Source organism: Panthera onca, chromosome C2 (assembly GCF_046562875.1).
Source record: "Panthera onca isolate mPanOnc1 chromosome C2, mPanOnc1 haplotype 2, whole genome shotgun sequence".
NCBI classification, from domain to species: Eukaryota; Metazoa; Chordata; class Mammalia; order Carnivora; family Felidae; genus Panthera; species Panthera onca.
Window position 1 is genome coordinate 107756690 of NC_138347.1, and position 20089 is coordinate 107776778.

Sequence of the window (20089 nt, forward strand, 5' to 3'; positions counted from 1 at the left end):
TGTCAAGAGATCACTGGTATTGAGAGCATAATGTTGGGAGCCTGTGGATTCTGCCGAATTTCAAGCCCTAACCTCCATAAACACACTTCTTTCTTTTAAAGCAAAGCTGGAGGAATCTGTGCTTACTTGCCAATTGACCAGGGTATGTTCCAATAAGAGACATTTGGGAGACTTGATTACTGGTAAGCCCAGGACCCCATTAGGCATCCAGTCTAAACAGGAACAGATTGTCACCAGTTTAAAGCTGCTATCTCAGATTTTTGGGGGTGGGCTACTTCTGCCCTGATAGAAAGGTAGTTGAAAATGGCTTGGGTCCCAAACAGCCAAGGGCTGGCTGACAAAGTACAGACTGCACATGTACAGGTCCAGAGGTCAGAGTAGTCAAGGACCTAGAAAGGGCAGGGTTGGGTGAGGCCATGTTACAGGAGAGGGATATTGGGGGTACCTTCCATCTGCCTAATCCCAAGCAGTAACCTACAGAAATGAACACATTCTCCCTGAAGGCAAAGCTGAAGGACTCTAGATGGCCATGCCAGGCTGTGGCCAGGCAGACTGGCCTATAGTCTTCCAGTAAGAGACCTTTGGAAGACTGCTGGAAAAACTCAGTACCCCATCAGGCAACCTGTCCAAATGTGGACTATCCTGTTCAAAGCAGCTGATGCAGAAGTATTTGGGGATCCCCCCCCACCCCCCACCCAGGAGACTATAAAAGGTTGGTGACTGGGCCAAGCTGCACAGGACTGCAGGGTACTGGCTTCCAAGACCAGCTGATAGGATACATACTGAGCATGTGCAGAACATGCAAGTCAGGGTGCCCAGGGACTTGGAACAGGGCAAGCATTGGGAGAGGCTGGGCCATGGGTGTGGGCTCTTGGAGCTCCAAGGCACCTGCCTAAATCTAAGACCTAACCTAGTGGGCATGTGCAGTCCAAGGCAGTCTACCCCAAAGTGTGCCACTTCAGCATATTATTTTTTTTAATTTTTAATGTTTATTTTTGATAGAGATAGAGTGAGGGCAGGGGAGGGGCAGAAAGAGAGGGAGACACAGAATCTGAAGTAGGCTCCAGGCTCTGAGCTGTCAGCACAGAGCCCGATGAGGAGCTTGAACTCACAAACCGCGAGATTGTGACCTGAGCCAAAGTCAGATGCTTAACCGACTGAGCCACCCAGAGGCCTATATATTGATTATTTTGAATTAAAGTTTCTTCTCAAACAGTCAGTGCAGGGATAACACCCTGACTCTCTTTGTCTCCACAAAACAAAAAATAAATCTCCCATGCAAAATTTACCTCCCCTTAACCAGGTGGTAAAAAGACCTCAAAATCACCAGAGATCTGGAATTCAAATCTAAGAAGGCTACATAAATAAACCTTGTCACTTTTACTAATTTTACTATCCCAGCCCAAATTCTGTTTCGAATTACTTACTAATTAAAGCTTGCAAACATAACTTCTTTGTACTGTCAGTTCCTCACATTTATCCTTTCTAGGTCTAAAATAAGCATAGGGGCACCTGGGTGGCTCAGTCAGCTAAGCATGCCCTGCGTTGGACTCTGTGCTAACAGCTCAGAGACTGGGCCTGCTTTGGATTCCGTGTGTGCCTCTCCCTCTCTTCCCCTTCCCCACTCATGTTCTGTCTTTCTGAAAAATAAATGTTAAAAAAAATTTTAAAGCATAAAAGCTGCCTGCCTTGGTTATTTCATCTCAGTTTTAATATTGGGCCTCTGTTAATCTGTTTCCTCCTATTAATCTGTCTCGTCAATTTAATTCTTAGATCACCTAGAAGAACCTTGAAGGTAGAGAATCGTTCTTCCTCCTCAACAGTTGGCATAGCCAGCAGGATAAACTTTAGCTGGCTGGACACTGCTGCAGCTGAGAGATTATGGGACATCTGACAAAAGCTGGCACGAGGGAAGAATCCTCATCACCACATCAGCCAACTGGATCTCTGCCTGCCAGGTCTCGTGCAAGTGAATGTGATGTGAGTCCTTTTTCTCTCTCTTCCTAAATCTAGGTTAGCAGGAGAAAATATTTGTGGAACTAGTGCCTTGGCTCTAATGGCTCTGGTGCATTTGGTAGAGTTCTCTTGGCTTGGCACATGGATTTCCACCCAGAGATGACCACAGCTTGTCTTTATCATTGTATTTTGTGTCATTTGTCATCAAAATGAATTACCATAGGAGAGCACACAGACATAGTCCCAGTCAGCCTGTTGTTCGAGTTGGCCTCACAGACTGGTGAGGTCACAGTTACCATCACATCTGTATCTGTTTAGACAAACTTTGCTGCGGGTCATCTATGTTAAAGCCGGATGAGGTTTTTCCTTTTGTTTTGTTTTATGTCCTCAGAGCTTGGTTTTGTGACCAGTGAGAATATTCTCTCTGGTCTCCACCATCCACAAGATGGAATTACCAGAGGGTACTGTGGTGGCCTGTCAAGTAGAATGAGGTTCTGAGACACACAGTTACAAGCAGTACTCTGATTGTCTGGCCTTGCCAGCAATCGGGAGTTCTATGTTATAAGAGGTCCCAGCCCATAAGGGACCCTTGTCTTCGTAACCTCCATTAGTGCTAGAAAAGTCTCATTACAGTAGTGCCTGCCCCATGTCACAAATTAGTGGGTCTGTGACTAGAGATGTCTCACATTTTTTTGCAGGAGACTGGACATGCTGTTTTCTCTACATCATGTTTACTGCCTGTGCAGTGAAGGCCTGTGCTGTCTTAGACTATTTTGGGAGTAAAATTTTGGACCATGGGGGAGGCATCATCTATGCTCTCACCAAGGATGCTTCTTGTGTCTATGGTTTAAGCCTGGAAAGTTGCCTGTATGTCTTCCCATAAAAGCGCTTACTGGATTGAGTCACTATTGAGATTAGTAAGATCCTACTCATCATTGCCAGTTGATGGATCCTTTACACTGGCTATATTTGCAAGAAAAAAATTACTTTATAGAAAGTTCTCTATTGACTTACTGGTATAATAGCTAGCTAGCTTTTGGGACTCTGTTGAGAAGATGAAAAAACAAAAATTAGACTGAAAACAAAAATTAATATTCACATCCAGTATAAATTCCCCTTCTCAAAATCTGGCCCCATTCACCTATTTTAATTTCCCTTTCCGAAAAATCTGTATAGAGACCACTCTGACCTGATCTCTAAGTCCAAAGTATGTAGGTTATTCAGGTAAATGCTAAAAGGCAAGAAATAAAATTAAGAAAAGCTGAAGACTGGCAATAAGGCTGGTTTTGCTCCTACTTTCAAGGGCTCTGTAAATTTTTTTTTCTTATGTAGAGTAACATGTAAGTGAAATCACATGGTATTAATATTCCACTGTCAGACTTACTTCACTTAGCAGAATAGCCTGTTGACAATCAATCTCAATCTCTTTCATGGCAGAGTAATATTCTTTTGTGTATATAAATATAATATATATATATTATATATATACACACATGTATACACATATATTCCTTTGTAAATATATATGCATATTTACATACACACACCAATCTCTCTATCTATTCCTCTATTGATGGACCCTTAAATACTTCCATGTCTTGGATATTGCAAAAGAATATAAAGTGGCAATAAACTTAGGAGTACATGTATCTTCTTGAAGTAGTGTTTTCCATTCCTATGACTAAATACTCAGGAGTGGAATCACTGGATCCTTTACTTTGTGCAGTCAACATAGTGTTTTTCATAGCAGTTGCACCAATTTACATACCTACCAGGAGATAACAAGGGTTCCCTTTGGTGGATATCATTGGTGGATCAAAGCCAGTGTGCTTGGTGTGAGGTAGTACCTCATGGGGTTTCCTTGTGGGTCTTCTTAATGATATCTGATGTCGAGCATCTCTTCCTAGGTCTGTTGGCTAGCCAAACCTCTTCTTTGGGGAAAAAATACTATATCCAGTTATTCACAAAAGTATGTGGAGGTGTGTGTGTGTGTGTCGTTTACAAGTATGTGGTTATTCCAGATATTAACCCCCTATGGTGTATACCAGTTACAAACCACTTGGGCCATTCAGCAGGGTGCCTTTCATTTCACTGATGTTTTCCTTTGCTGGGCAAAAGCTTTTCATGCCAGTGTGCTCTCCATAGTTTATGTTTACTTTGGGTTCTCTTGCCTGGTGAGACCTATTTAGAAAACTATTGCTTCAGCCAATATACAAGAGATTACTATCTATGGCTACTTGAGTGAGTTTGATGGTTTCATGGGTCACCTTTGGGTTTCTCTTCCACTTTGGGTTTGTTCTTGCACATGGTATAACTGTCCTTATTTTACACACAGGTATCCAGTTGCCCCAGCACTACATATTGAACGTGTGGTCTTTTCCCCCTTGTCTATTTTAGCCAATTTTTTCCTATACTAATGGACAATATAATGGTGGGTTTATTTCTGGGCTCTTTACGTGGTTCCACGTATCTGTGTGTCCTCTCATTTGTGCCAGAACCATACTCTTTTGGTTACGTACAGCTTTTTAGCATATCATGAAATCAGGGACTGTGAGAACTTCCATTCTGTTCTTCCTCCTCAACGTTACTTTGGGCTCTTTGGGGTCTTTGGTGATTTCATGCTCATTTTAGGATTATTTATTCTAGTTCTATGGAAAACACAGTTGTCCTTTTGATAGGGATCACATTCAATCTGTCAATTGTTTTGGGTAGGGTGGAAATTTTGACACAGTTTATTTTTCTACACTGTGGGTGTCCTGTCTCTCTACGCTGATTCGTGCTATCTTTAATTTGTTTCATCTGTGTTTTATGATTTTCAAAGTCGAGGTCTTTCACTTTCTTGGTTATGTTTCTGCCCTTTTTGGTTCTAATGTAAATGGATTGTTTCCTTTCTTTTTCCTACCTCCTTATTCTTTGGAAATGCAATTAATTTGTGTATATTAATTTTTACTGAATTCATGTATCCATTTAAAGAGTTCTTTGGTGAAATCTTCAGATTTTCTATATATGATATCACATCTTTTTAATGTGACTCTTACTTTTCACTTTCACTTTCTATGTCTTTTCTTTTTCTTGTCTTATTGCCATTGCCAGAACTTCCAGACATTTGTTAAGAAAATATTGAGGAGTATGAACATCTTTGTCTATTTCTGATTATTTCAGTTCTTTTCTATTGAGAGCAATATCACATGTGGTTTTGTCATGTTTTCTTCAGTGTGGTGAGGTATGTTTTACTCCCAAACTTTGTTTAGAGTTTTTATCATAAACAAATGTTAAATTTTATTAAACGTTTTTTTGCACTGATTATAGTGATCTTGTGCATTTTATCCTTCCCCTTTTATGTTTTGTATCACATTGAATGATTTGCAATATTGTACTCTCTTTGCATCTCTTTAATAAATCCCCCTTGTTCTTTTTTTCCCCTAATTTTTTTAATGTTTCTTTATTTTTGAGTGAGAGAGAGAGAGAGAGAGAGAGAGAGAGAGATAGTGTGAGCAGGGGAGGGGCAGAGAGAGGGAGACATAGAATCCAAACAACCTCCAGGCTCTGAGCTGTGAGCACAGAGCCAAACCCAGGGCTCGAACCCAGGAACCATGAGATCAAGACCTAAGCCAAAGTCAGATGCTTAACCAACTGAGGGACCCAGGTGCCCCTAACCACTTCTTCTTCTTAATGGTTCCTTTAATGTATGTTGAGTTTGTTTTGGTGAGGCTTTTTCCATCTATGTTCACCTGAGATATTGGTCTCAAGTTTTCTATTTCTGTACTACAGAAATTTCAGTAACTTTGTGGGGGGTTTTGTCTTTGTGGATAAGATTTTGGTCTAATTTTGATCAAAGTGATATTCATCTCTAGAGTGAATTTGGAAGTTGTCCTTTGGTTTCTATGTTATGTATTGATTTAAAAGTTATTAATCTTGAGGCATGGTTCAGTCAGTTGACTTCGGCTCAGGTCATGATCTCATGGTTCATGAGTTCAAGCCCTGTGTCAGGCTCTATGCTGACCACTTGGAGCCTAGAGCCTGCTTTGGATTCTGTGTCTCTCTTTCTGCCCCACCGCCCCCCACACTCTGTCTCCCTCTCTCTCTCTCAAAAATAATAAAAACAAAAAAATATAAAAATAAAAATAAAAGTTAGGTATTAATCTTTTTTAATTTAATGGTTATTTTATTAACCTTTGGTTAATATTAATGTTAAATTAGCATCACGTAAACAACATAGTGATGTGATAGCTCTTGACATTTTACAATGCTCACAAGTGCATCTTTAATCTGTCCTCATAGAATACTATTTCAATGCTAGTGACTATATGGCCTATGCTACACTTTAGTTTTCATGACTTCTTATATCATAATGGAAGTTTTTACCTCACATTTTTTTCACCTATTGTTCCCTTCTCACTCTCCTCATCTCAGTCCACCACCAGTTTGTTCTTTGTGTTTATGGATTTCCTTCTGTTTGTTTGCTTGTCTATTTGTTGTGATTTGGAGATTCCACATATAAGAAAAATCACATGGTATTCATCTTTGATTTATGTAACTTAGCATAATACCCTGTAGTTCTATCCATGTTGTCACAGATGGGACATTTTCACTCTTTTATGGCTGAGTTACATTTCTGTGTGTGTGTGTGTGTGTGTGTGTGTATCACATGTGAGATACATATACACACACACACACGTGTGTGTATATCACACACACACACACACACAAAAACACCTTCCTTATTCAATCATTTACGAATGGACACTTACGTAGCTTCCATATGTTGGCTATTGTAAACAATGCGGCAATAAACACAGACCTGTTTATTGAATCTTTTTGAATGTGTGTTTTCGTTTTCTTTGTGTAAATACCTAGCAGTGGAGTTACTAAATCACATACTTCTGTATTTGTTTTGGGGAACCACCATACATTTTCCACAGTGTTTCATAATTTATATTCCTATTAAATATGCACAGTGCTTCCTTTTTCTCCACATCCTGGCCAGCACTTACTTTTTTAATTGTAGCTAATGTGACTGGTGTGTGATTTTACCTGATTTTTTGTTTCATTTTGCATTCCCTTGATGATTAATGATGTTGAGCATCTTTGCATGCTGCTGGTGACCAGTTGGATGAGTTCTTTGGAAAAATGCCTATTCTAGTCTTCCATTTTTTAATTGCAGCGTTTTTTGTGTGGAGTTGAATAATTTCTTTTTAATCATGCTTTTATTTTTTTAATTTTTAAAAAATTTGTTTAATTTACATCCAAGTTAGCATATGGTGCAACAATGATTTCAGGAGTAGATTCCTTAATGCCCCTTACCCATTTAGACAATCTCCCCTCCCACAACCCCTCCAGCATCCCTCTGTTTGTTCTCCATATTTAAGAGTCTTTTATGTTTTGTCCCCCTCCCTGTTTTTATATTATTTTTGCTTCCCTTCTCAAAATGTTCATCATTTTGTATCTTAAATTCCTCATATGAGTGAATTCATATGGTATTTGTCTTTCTCTGACTAATTTCACTTAGCATTAATACCCTCCAGTTCCATCTATGTAGTTGTAAATGGCAAGATTTCATTCTTTTTGATTGCTGAGTAATACTCCATTGTGTGTGTGTGTGTGTGTGTGTGTGTGTGTGTGTGTGTGTGTATACCACATCTTCTTTATCCATCCAGAGTAGGATAATTTCTTTACAGATTTTGAATATTAAGCTTCTCTGATACATCATTTACTAACAGTTTTGACTTTTAGTATGTCTTTTGTATTGTTGATGGTTTCATTTGCTGTATAAAAGTTTTTTTTTTTTAAGCATACTCTGAATAGGTTTTTTTCTTTTGTTTCTTCTGCTTGAAGAGACATATCTAGAAAAATGTTGCTAAGGCCAATGCCCATGGGACTACTATGTTTTCTTTTAGAGGTTTGTTTTTTTTTTTAATATTTGTTTATTGTTGAGAGAGAGACAGAGTGTGAGCAGTGGAGGGACAGAGAGAGAGGAGTGACAGAATCCAAAGCAGGCTCCAGGCCCCAAGGTGACTGCACAGAACCTGACGTGGGGCTCAAACCATGAGATAATGACCTGAGCTGAAGTTGGATACTTAACTGACTGAGCCATCCAGGTGCCCCTCTTTTAGGAGTTTAGTGACTTCGGGCCTCATATTTAGGTTTTTAATCCATTTTGTGCCTATTTTTGTTTATGATACAAACAATGGTTCCATTTAATTCTTGTGCATATAGCTGTCTTGTCTTCCTTGCCCCATTTACTGAAGAGACTGTCTTTTTCCCATTGTCTATGTATGCCTCCTTTGTTGTAGATTGATCATATAGTCAGGGGTTTATTTCTGTGCTTCCTATTCTGTTCCATTGTTCTATATGTCTGTTGTTTTTTTTTTTCACAGAGTTTTTCTTTATTGTTATTCTTCCTTTTTTAAATGCAAATTTTAGTTATTTATGTGTTAGTTTCAGGAGTATCTAGCCTATCATAACAAATGCACTCCTTAATACCCATCACCCATCTAGTCCATCCTCCACCCACTTCTATCAATCCTCAGTTTGTTTCTCTGTCTTTAAGAGTCTCTTGTGGGGGCGCCTGGGTGGCTCAGACAGTTGAGCGTCCGACTTCGGCTCAAGTCACGATCTCGTGGTCCGTGAGTTCGAGCCTGGGTGGCTCAGACAGTTGAGCGTCCGACTTCGGCTCAAGTCACGATCTCGTGGTCCGTGAGTTCGAGCCCTGCGTCGGGCTCTGGGCTGATGGCTCGGAGCCTGGAGCCTGCTTCCGATTCTGTGTCTCCCTCTCTCTTTGCCCCTCCCCCGTTCGTGCTCTGTCTCTCTCTGTCTCAAAAATAAATAAACGTTAAAAAATAAAAATAAAAAAAAGAGTCTCTTGTAGTTTGTTTCCCTTTCTTCTCTCTCCCCCTCTCCTTACCATATGTTCATATGTTTTGTTTCTTAAACTCCACATATGAGCGAAATCATATAGTATTTGTCTTTCTCTGACTGACTTATTTCACTTAGCATAATACATTCTAGCTCCATCCATGTCATGGTAAATGGCAAGATTTCATTCTTTCCTATGGCTGAGTAATATTCCATTGTGTTTATATACACCACATCTTTATTCACTGATCAATGGACATTTGGGCTCTCTGCGTAGTTTGGCTATTGTTGATAATACTGCTATGTGCTGGGGTGCATGTACCCCTTCTAATCTGCATTTTTTAATCCTTTGGGTAGATACCTAATAGTGCAATTGCTGGATCGTAGTGTACTTCTGTTTTTAGTTTCTTGAGGAACACCCAGAGTGGCTATTCTCCAGAGTGGCTGCACCAGTTTGCATTTCCATCAACTGTGCAAGAGAGTTCCCCTTTCTCCACATCCTTGCCAACACCTGTTGTTTCTTATGTTGTTAACTTCAGCCATTCTGACAGGTGTGAGGTGGTACCTTCTTGTGGTTTTGATTTGTATTTCCCCGATGATGAATGATGTTGAGCACCTTTTCAACTTCTGTTGGCCATCTAGATGTCTTCTTTGTAAAATCGTCTATTCATGTCTTCTGCCCCTTTCTTAACTGGGTCATTTGTTTTTCAGGTGTTGATTTTGAAAAGTTCTTTATGGATTTTGGATACTAACCCTTTATCGGATATGTTGTTTGCAAATATCTTCTCCCATTCCATAGGCTGCCTTTTAGTTTTGTTGAGTATTTCTTTCACTGTGTAGAAATTTTTTACCTTGATGAAGTCCCAGTAGTTCATGTTTGCTTTTGTTTCCCTTGCCTTTAGCAATGTGTCTAATAAGTATTTGCTCCAGTGAAGTCAGAGAAGTTATTGCTTGTGTTCTCTAGGATTTTGATGGTTCCCTGTCTCACATTTAGGCCTTTCATCCATTTTGAATTTATTTTTGTGCGTGGTGTAAGAAAGTGGTTCAGTTTCATTCTTCTGCATGTTGCTGTCCAGTTTTGCCAGCACAATTTGTTGAAGAGATTGTCTTCTTTCCATTGGATATTCTTTCCTGCTTTGTCAAAGATGAGTTGGCCATATGGTTGTGGGTCCATTTCTGGGTTTTCTATTGTGTTCCATTAATCTATGTGTCTGTTTTTGTGCCATCTATATGTCTGTTTTTATTCCTGTGCCATATTCTTTTGATGGCTATATATTTGTCATACATTTTGAAATCAGTGATTGTGTTACCTCCAGCTTTTTCTTAAGATTGCTTTGGCTCTCCAGAGTGTTTTGCAATTTCTATACACATTTGTAAATTATTTATTCCAGTTCTTTGAAAAGTACTATTGCAATTTTGATAGGGATTGCATTAAATATGTAGTTGCTTTTTGTAGTGTGGAATTTTAAAATTATTAGTACTTCTCCCCCATTAGCATGTTCTATCTCTCCATTAGTTATGCTTTTTTGAATTTCTTTCATCAGTGTTTTATAGTTTTCAGGGTAGAAACGTTTGTGATTAAGTTCATTTCTAGGTATTTTTGTCTTTTTTGGTGCTGTTGTAATTTTTATGTGTGTGCAATTTCTGTTTCTTCTACTTTGTTCTTAGTATAGTTTGAGACACAACCAATTTAGGTTTATTAATTTTGTACCCTGCAACTTTACTTACACATTTGTTCATTCTAATAGTTTTTTGTGGACTCTTCAGTGTTGTGTATTTCTCTATTTTATATAATATATATTATATACATATTATTGTGTCTCCTGAAAATATGACAGCTTTACTTCTTTCTTATAAGTCTGGATGTTTTTTATTTATTATATGATTGCTATGGCTAAGAGTTCCAGTACTCTACTGAATTAAAGTGGTGAGTGTGGACATATTTGTTTCTGATTATAGAGAAAAAACTTTCAACTTCTCTTCATTTAGTATTATGGTAGTTGTGTGTCTTTCCTATTTTAGTTTTATTATGTTGAATTATGTTTTTCTATACCTACTTTTTGGAGAATTTTTATATTGAACAAATGCTGAATTTTGTCAAATATTTTGTACATCTTGTGAGACACTCATATGGTTTTTATCCTTTTGTTAATATGTTGTATCAGATTGGTTGATTTGGACTATTGAATCTTCTTTGGATCTTGGTAATATATACCCTTGATCATGGTGAATCATTTCTTTAATATGATTTTCATTTTGGTTTGGTAAGAATATTTGGCAATATATTTGTATCTGTGGACATTAGAAGTATTGGCCTGAAGTTTTCTTTTTCTACAGTGTGTTTGTCTTATTTAGGTATCAGGGCAATTCTCACCTTGTAGAATGAATTTGAAACTTTGCTTCCTCTTCTGTTTTTTTTGAATAGTTTAAGTATGTATTAACTCTTCTTTAGATGTTGGGAAAATTTACCTGTGAAGCTATCTTTCCTGAACTTAGGTTCCTGAGAGTTGTTTTTGTTTTTGTTTTTCTACTGATTCTATTTCCTTTCTTATAATTTGTTACATTTTCTATTTCTTCCTAATTTGATTTTGGAAGATTGTGTGTTTCTATTTATTTCTTCCACATTGTCCATTTTGTTGGGATTTAATTTTTCATATTCTCTTATAATCTTTTTTGTCTCTGTGTTATCTGATGTTATTTCTCTTTCTCTTTTTTCTTTATTCGTTAAAGATTTATCAATTTTTTTTCAGTCAGCTCTCCTTTTTATTAAACTTTTGTTTTTGTTTTAGTATCTTGTTTGTTTCTGCTCTAATCCTTATTATTTTTCCACTGACTTTGGGATTTTTTATTCTTCTTTTTCTGATTCCTTTAGGTGTATGGGTCAATTGTTTAAGACTTTTTTTGTTTCTTGAGGTAAGCTTGTATTGCTATTAACTTTCCTCTTAGACCTGCTTTTGTTGTGTTGAAAATGTTTGTATCGTTTTGTTTCTGTTTTCATTAGTTTCCGTGTATTTTTTAAATTTCTTGATTTCTACATTGACCCCTCCTTTTCTTAATATCCTGTTGTTTAACCTACATGTGTTTTTTATGCAATTGTTTCCTTGTAATTGATTTCTAGTCATACTGTTGTGATCAGAAAAGATGCTTGATAGGATTTCAGTCTTCTTAAATTTTTTTGAGGTTTGTTTTGTGGCCTGATATGGCATATATCCTGGAGAATGTACTATGTGCACTTGAAAAAATGTGTAATCTGTTGTTTTGGGATGGAATGTTCTGAAGATATCTGTTAAGTCTTTCTGATCTAATGTGTTTTTCTTGATTTTCTGTTGCATTTTATGTCTGATCTATCCATTGTTGTACATCGAATATTAAAGTCCTCTATTGTTATATTACTATTTCTCCCTTTATGTCTCTTAATATTTAAGTATTTGGGTGCTTCTATATTGGGTACATATATATTTACAATATTTATGTTCCCATGTTTTGTTTATCATTTTATCATTGATCATTTATCAAATGATCATTTTATCATTTGTTTTAATGTATATTTTGTCAACTAAAGTATTGGTACCCTAGGTTTTTTTTTCTTCTATTTGCATGAAATATTATTTTCCATGCCTTCACTTTCAGACTATCTGTTTTTAGGTCTGAAGGGAGTCCCTTGTAGACAGCATAGAAATGGGTTTTGTTTTTTTTTCTATTCAGTTACCATATTTCTTTTGATTGGAACATTTTGTCCATTTACTTTTTTTTAATGTTTATTTATTTTTGAGAGAGAAAGAGTGAGAGAGAACGTGCACGTGTGCAAGAGAGAGCATGAGCGGGAGAGGGGCAGAGAGAGAGAGAGAGAAAGAATCCTAAACAGGCTCCAGGCTCCAAGCTGTCAGCACAGAGCCCAAAGTGGGGCTCAAACTCACAAACTGAGAGATCATGACCTCAGATGAAGTCGGATACTTAATCAACTGAGCCTCCTAGGTGCCCTTCCATTTACTTTTAATGTAATTATTGATATGTATGTATTTCCATTTTGATCATTGTTTTCTGAAGTGTTTTTATAGTTCTTTTCTGTTCCTTCTTGTTTTTTTCTTTTTTTTTTTTTTCTCTTCTTTAATTTACATCCAAATTAGTTAGCACATAGTTCAACAATGATTTCAGGAGTAGATTCCTTATAACATTTAGCCCATCCCCCCCCCAACCCCTCCAGTAACCCTCTGTCCTCCATATTTAAGAATCTCTTATGTTTTGTCCCCCTCTCTGTTTTTATATTATTTTTGCTTCTCTTCCCGTATGTTCATCTGTTCTGTGTCTTAAAGTCCTCATATGAGTGAAGTCATATATTTGTCTTTCTCTAATTTTTCTTAGCATAATACCCTCTAGATCCATCCACATAGTTGCAAATGGCAAGATTTCATTCTTTTTGATTGCCAAGTAATACTCCATTGTATATATACCACATCTTCTTTATCAATTCATCCATTGATGGACATTTGGGCTCTTTCCATACTTTGGCTATTGTTGATAACACTACTATAAACATTGGGATGCATGTGTCCCTTCAAAACAGCATACCTGTATCTGTAGGATAAATACCTAGTAGTGCAATTGCTGGGTCATAGGGTAGTTCTATTTTTAATTTTTTGAGGAACCTCCATACTGTTTTCCAGAGTAGCTGCCCAGTTTGCATTCTCACCAGCAGCGCAAGAGAGATCCTATTTCTCTGCATCCTCACCAACATCTGATGTTGCCTGAGTTGTTAATGTTAGCCATTCTGACAGGTGTGAGGTGATATCTCATTGTGGTTTTGACTTGTATTTCCCTGATGATGAGTGATGTTGAGCATCTTTTTGTGTGTTGGTTGGCCATCTGGATGTCTTCTTTGGAGAAGTGTCTATTCATGTCTTTTGCCCATGATTACTTCTTCACTGGATTATTTGTTTTTTTGGGTGTTGAGTTTGAGAAGTTCTTTGTAGATTTTGGACACTAACCCTTTATCTGATAATGCTGTTTGCAAATATCTTCTCCCATTCCGTCGGTTGCCTTTTAGTTTTGCTAATTGTTTCCTTCGCTGTGCAGAAGCTTTTTTATTCTGATGAGGTCCCAATAGTTCATTTTTGTTTTTGTTTCCCTTGCCTCTGGAGACGTGTTGAGTAAGAAGCTGCTGTGGCCAAGGTCAAAGAGGTTTTTGCCTGCTTTCTCCTCAAGGATTTTGATGGCTTCCTGTCTTACGTTGAGGTCTTTCATCCATTTTGAGTTTATTTTTGTGTATGGTGTAAGAAAGTGGTCCAGGTTCATTTTTCTGCATGTCGCGGTCCAATTTTCCCAGCACCACTTGCTAAAAAGACTGTCTTTATTCCATTGGATATTGTTTCCTGCTTTGTCAAAGATTAGTTGGCCACACATTTGTGGGTCCATTTCTGAGTTCTCTATTCTGTTCCATTGATCTGAGTGTCTGTTTTTGTGCCAACTGTTCATTCTTTTCTGGTTTTGTGTGTGTGTGTGTGTGTGTGTGTGTGTGTGTGGTTTTATGCTTTAGTGTTAACTTTGATTCCTTTCCTTTTATTTTTTTGTGTATCATAGGCTTTGATTTGTGGTTACCATGGGGTTTATATATAATACTGCATGTATACAGTAGTCTATATTAAGTTGATGTTGCTTAAGTTCAAACATGAACTAAAAGCACTACATTTTTACTACCCCCTCAACATTTCATACAAATAAGGTCATACTTTACATCCTTGCATTTTGTGTATCCCTTGTTTAATTTCAGTACATATAATTTATTTTACTACTTTTGTATTTTAATCTCCATTTTGGCATTATAAGTTATTAATCTACCACCTTTACTATATATTTGTTTTTATCAGTGAATTTTTTTTCCTTTCATAATTCTCATTCTTCTAGTTATAGCATTTTCTTTCCACTTAAAGAATTCCCTTTAACATTTCTTGTAAGGCTGATTTAGTGGTGATGAACTCCTTTAACTTTTGTTTGTATGAGAAATGCCTTTCTCTCCTTCAATTCTGAATGATGACATTGCTGGATAGAGTATTCTTGGTTGTAAGTCTTTTTTTTTTTTTTCTTTCAGCACTTTCTGTCCTACGAATTTTCTGCTGAAAAATAGCTTTATGGGGTTTCACTTATATGTTACTGTTAGTTTTTCTCTTGCTGCTTTTAAGATTCTCTATCATTAATCTTTGCCATTTTATGTGTCTTGCTGCAGACCTCCTTGGGTTTATTGTTTGGGAATCTCTCTGCTTCCTGGATCTGGATGTCTGTTTCCTTCCCCAGATTAGGAAAATTTTCAGTTATTATTTCTTCAAATAAGTTTTGTGCCCACTTTTCTCTTTCTGGGATCCCTATAATATGAGTATTATGCTTGATGATGTCACAGAGGTCCTTCAATCTAGTTTCATTTATTATAATTTTTCTTTATTGTTCAGCTTGATTGTTTCCATTACCTGGTCTTCCAGATTAATGATCCATTCTTCATATTTTTTAGACTTATTTTTTTTTATTTTTCAAATATAATTTATTGTCAAATTGCCTTACATAACACCCAGTGCTCATCCCAATAAGCGCCCCCCCCCAATGCCAATCACCCATTTTCCCCTCTCCCATGCCCCATCCACCCTCAGTTTGTTCTCTATATTAAGAGTCTCTTGTGGTTTGCCTCTCTCACTCTCTGTTTGTAACTAGTTTTTCCCCTTTTCTTCCCCCATGGACTTCTGTTAAGTTTCTCAATATCCACATGAGTGAAAACATATGATATCTGCTCTTCTCTGAATGATTTATTTCACTCAGCATAATACCTTCCAGTTCCATCCACATTGCTACAAATGGCATGATTTCATTCTTTCTCATTGTCAAGTAGTATTCCATTGTGTATATAAACCACATCTTCTTTATCTGTTATTCAGTTGATGGACATTTAGGCTCTTTCCATAATTTGGCTATTGTTGAAAGTGCTGCTATAAACTTTGGGGTACATATGCCCCTAAGCATCAGCACTCCTGTATCCCTTGGGTAAATTCCTAGCAGTGCTATTGCTGGATCACAGGGTAGTTCTCTTTTTAATTTTTTGAGGAACCTCCACATTGTTTTCCAGAGTGGCTGTGCCAGTTTGCATTCCTACCAGCAGTGTAAGAGGGTTCCCGTTTCTCCACATCCTAGCCAGCATCTATAGTTTCCTGAGTTGTTAATGTTAGCCACTCTGACCAGTGTGAGGTGATATCTCAGTGTGGCTTTGATTTGTATTTCCCTGATAATGAGTGATGTTGAGCATCTTTTCATGCCCATCTTTCCAAGGGCCATCTGGATGTCTTCTTTGGAAACGTGTCTATTCATGTCTTCTGCCCATTACTTCACCAGATAATTTGTTTTTTGGGTGTGGAGTTTGGTGACTTCTTTATAGATCTTGGATACTAGCCCTTTGCAGTGCAGAAACTTTTTTATCTTGATGAGGTCCCAATAGTTCATTTTTTCTTTTAATTCCCTTGCCTTTGGAGATGTGTCCAAGCAAGAAATTGCTGCAACTGAGGTCAAAGAGGTTGTTGTCTGCTTTTTCCTCTAAAGTTTTGATGGTTTCCTGTCTCACATTTAGGTCTTTAATCCATTTTGAGTTTATTTTTGTGTATGATGTAAGAAAGTGGTCCAGGTTGAATCTTCTACATGTCACTGTCCAGTTTTCCCAGCACCATTTGCTGAAGAGACTGACTTTATTCCATTGGCTATTCTTTCCTGCTTTGTCAAAGAATAGTTGGCCATACATTCGTGGGTCAATTCTGTGTTCTCTATTCTATTCCATTGGTCTATGTGTCTGTTTTGTGCCATACTGTCTTGATGATTAAAGCTTTGTAGTAGAGACTAAAGTCTGGTATTGTAATGCCTCCCACTTTGGTTTTCTTCTTCAATATTACTTTGGCTATTCAGGGTCTTTTGTGGTTCCACACAAATTTTATGATTGTTTGTTCTAGCTTTAAGAAGAATGCTGGTGCAATTTTTATTGGAATTGCTTTGAATGTGTAGATTGCTTTGGGTAGTATTGACATTTCAATAATAGTTATTCTTCCAATCCATGAGCATGGAATGTCTTTCAATTTCTTTGTGTCTTCTTCAATTTCCTTCATAAGCTTTCTATAGTTTTCAGCATACAGATCTTTTACATCTTTGGTTAGATTTATTCCTAGGTATTTTACAGTTCTTGGTGCAGTTATAAGTGGGATAAGTTTATTTCTCTTTCTGTTGCTTCATTATTGGTGTCTAGAAATGCAACTGACTTCTGTATATTGAATTTATACTGAGACTTTGCTGAATTCATGTATCAGTTCTAGCAGTCTTTTGGTGTAGTCTTTCAGATTTTACATGTAGAGTATCCTATTGTCTGTAAAAAGTAAAAGTTTTGACTTCTTTTTTGCCAATTTTGATGCCTTTTATTTCATTTTGTTGTCTGATTGCTGATGCTAGGACTTCTAACACTATGTTAAACAACAGTGGTGAGAGTGGACATCCCTGTCGTGTTCCTGATCTCAGGGGGAAAGCTCTCAGTATTTCCCCATTAAGGATGATATTAACTGTGGGCTTTTCATATATGGCTTTTATGATATTTAAGTATGTTCCTTCTATCCTGACTTTCTTAAGAGTTTTTATTAAGAAAGGATGTTGCATTTTGCCAAATGCTTTTTCTGCATCGATTGACAGGATCATATGGTTCTGATCCTTTCTTTTATTAATGTGATGTATCACACTGATATGCAAATATTTAACCAGCCCTGCAGCCCAGGAATGAATCCCACTTGATCATGTGAATAATTCTTTTTATATACTGTTGAATTCAATTTGCTTGTATATTGTTGAGAATTTTTGCATCCATGTTCATCAGGGATATTGGCCTGTAGTTCTCCTTATTTGTGGGGTCTCTGTCTGGTTTGGGAATCAAGGTAATGCTGCCTTCATAGAATGAGCCCAGAAGTTTTCTGGGCTCTATTTCTATCCTTCTATTTCTATTTTTTTGGAACAGCTTGAGAAGGATAGGTATTAACTCTGTTTTAAATGTCTGGTAAAATTCCTCAGGAAGTCATCTGGTCCAGGACTCTTACTTGTTGGGAGATTTTTGATAACTGATTCAATGTCTTCACTAGTTATGGGTCTATTCAAATTTTCTATTTCTTCCTGTTTGAGTTTTGGCGGTGTGTGGGTGTTTAGGAATTTGTCCATTTCTTCCAGGTTGTCCAGTTTGTTGGCATATAATTTTTCATAGTAATCTGATAATTTCTTGTATTTCTGAGGGATTGGTTGTCTTTTGAGAAGTCTGGCTAGAAGTTTATCAATTTTGTTTATTTTAAGAAGAAACAACTCTTAGTTTCATTGATCTGGGTTTTTTGTGGGTTTTTTTTTGATTCTATATTGTTTGTTTCTGCTCTGATCTTTATTATTTCTCTTCTTCTGCTGGGTTTGGGGTTTCTTTGCTGTTCTGCTTCTAGTTCCTTTAGGTGTACTGTTAGATTTTGAATTTGGGATTTTTTTTCTTGTTTCTTGAGACAGGCCTGTATTGCAATGTATTTTTCTCTTAGGACTGCCTTTGCTGCATCCTAAAGGGTTTGGATTGTTGTGTTTTCATTTTCATTTTTTTCATTTATCTTTAAATTTCTTCTTTAATTGCCTGGTTGACCCATTCGTTCTTTAGTAGGATGTTCTTTAACCTCCATGCATTTGGAGATTTTCCAAATTTTTTCCTGTGGTTATTTCAAGTTTCATAGCATTGTGATCTGAAAGTGTGCATAGTATGATCTCAATTCTTTTATATTTATTGAGGGCTGTTTTGTCACCCAATATGTGATGTATCTTGGAGAATGTTACATGTGCACTTGAGAAGAATGTATATTCTGCTGCTTTAGGATGAAAAGTTCTAAGTGTATCTGTCAAGTCCACCTGGCCCAGGGTATCACTCAGGACCAGTGTTTCTTTATTGGTTTTCTAGATGATCTAGATTGATCTAGATGATCTGTCCATTGCTATAAGTGGAGTATTAAAGTCACCTGCAATTACCACATTCTTACCAATAAGATTGCTTATGTTTGTGATTGTTTTATATATTTGGGTGCTTCCGAATTTGGTGCATAGACGTTTATAATTGTTAGCTCTTCTTGATGGATAGATTCTGTAATTATGATAATGCCCTTCTTCATCTCTTATTACAGCCTTTAGTTTAAAATCTAGTTTGTCTGATATAAGTATGGCTACTCCAGCTTTCTTTTGAGTTCCAGTAGCATAATAGATGGTTCTCCGTCCCCTTACTTTCAATCTGAAGGTGTCCTCAGGTCTAAAATGGGTAGATAGCAAATAGATGTAGACAGAAAATAGATGAGTCTTGTTTTGTTTTGTTTTTTAATCCATTCTGATACCCTATGTCTTTGATTGGAACATTTAGTCCATTTACATTCAGTATTATTATTGAAAGATATGGGTTTAGAGTCATTGTGTTATCTGTAGGTTTCATGCTTGTAGTGATGTCTCTGGTACTTTGTGGTCCTTGCAACATTTCACTCAGAAAGTCCCCCTTAGGATCTCTTGTAGGGCTGGTTTAGTGGTGATGAATTCCTTCAGTTTTTGTTCGGGAAAACCTCTCTCTCTCCTATTCTGAATGACAGGCTTGCTGGATAAAGGATTCTTGGCTGCATATTTTTCTTGTTCATCACATTGAAAATTTCCTGCCACTCCTTTCTGGCCTGCCAAGTTTCAGTAGATAGATCTGCTACTACCCTTATGTGCCTACCTTTGTAGGTTAAGGCCCGTTCATTCCTAGCTGCGTTCAGAATTCTCTCTTGCCAATTTCACTATGATATGTAGTGCAGAAGATTGATTCAAGTTATGTTTGAAGGGAGTTCTCTGTGCCTCCTGGATTTCAATGTCTGTTTCCTTCCCCAGACTGGGGAAGTTCAAGTACATTTGTTCAAGTATCATTTGTTTACGTACACCTTCAGCCCCTTTCTCTCTCTTCTTCTTCTGGAACTCCTATGATACAGATATTGTTCCATTTCATTCACTTAGTTCTCTAATTCTCCCCTCATGAGGCAGAATTTTTTTCTCTTTTTCTCAACTTCATCTTTTTCTATAATTTTATCTTCTATTTCACCTATTGTCCCCACTGCCTCTTCAATTCTCGCTGTGACCACTTGGTTTATTTTACACCTCATTTACAGCATTTTTAAATTCATCGTTAATATTTTGTAGTTCCTTGATCTTTGCAGCAATAGATTCTCTGCTGTCTTCTATGCTTTTT

The 20089-nt window shown here is 37.2% G+C and overlaps 1 long non-coding RNA gene across 1 annotated transcript in view; it reads left to right on the forward strand.

Moving 5' to 3' along the window:
* Positions 1-704: 704 nt before the first annotated feature.
* Positions 705-20089, forward strand: part of LOC144612767 (uncharacterized) — a 45007-nt gene continuing 25622 nt past the window's right edge. Inside the window, exon 1 of the long non-coding RNA XR_013549804.2 lies at positions 705-1980. This is a non-coding gene — a long non-coding RNA (uncharacterized LOC144612767). The remainder of the gene's footprint in view (positions 1981-20089) is intronic.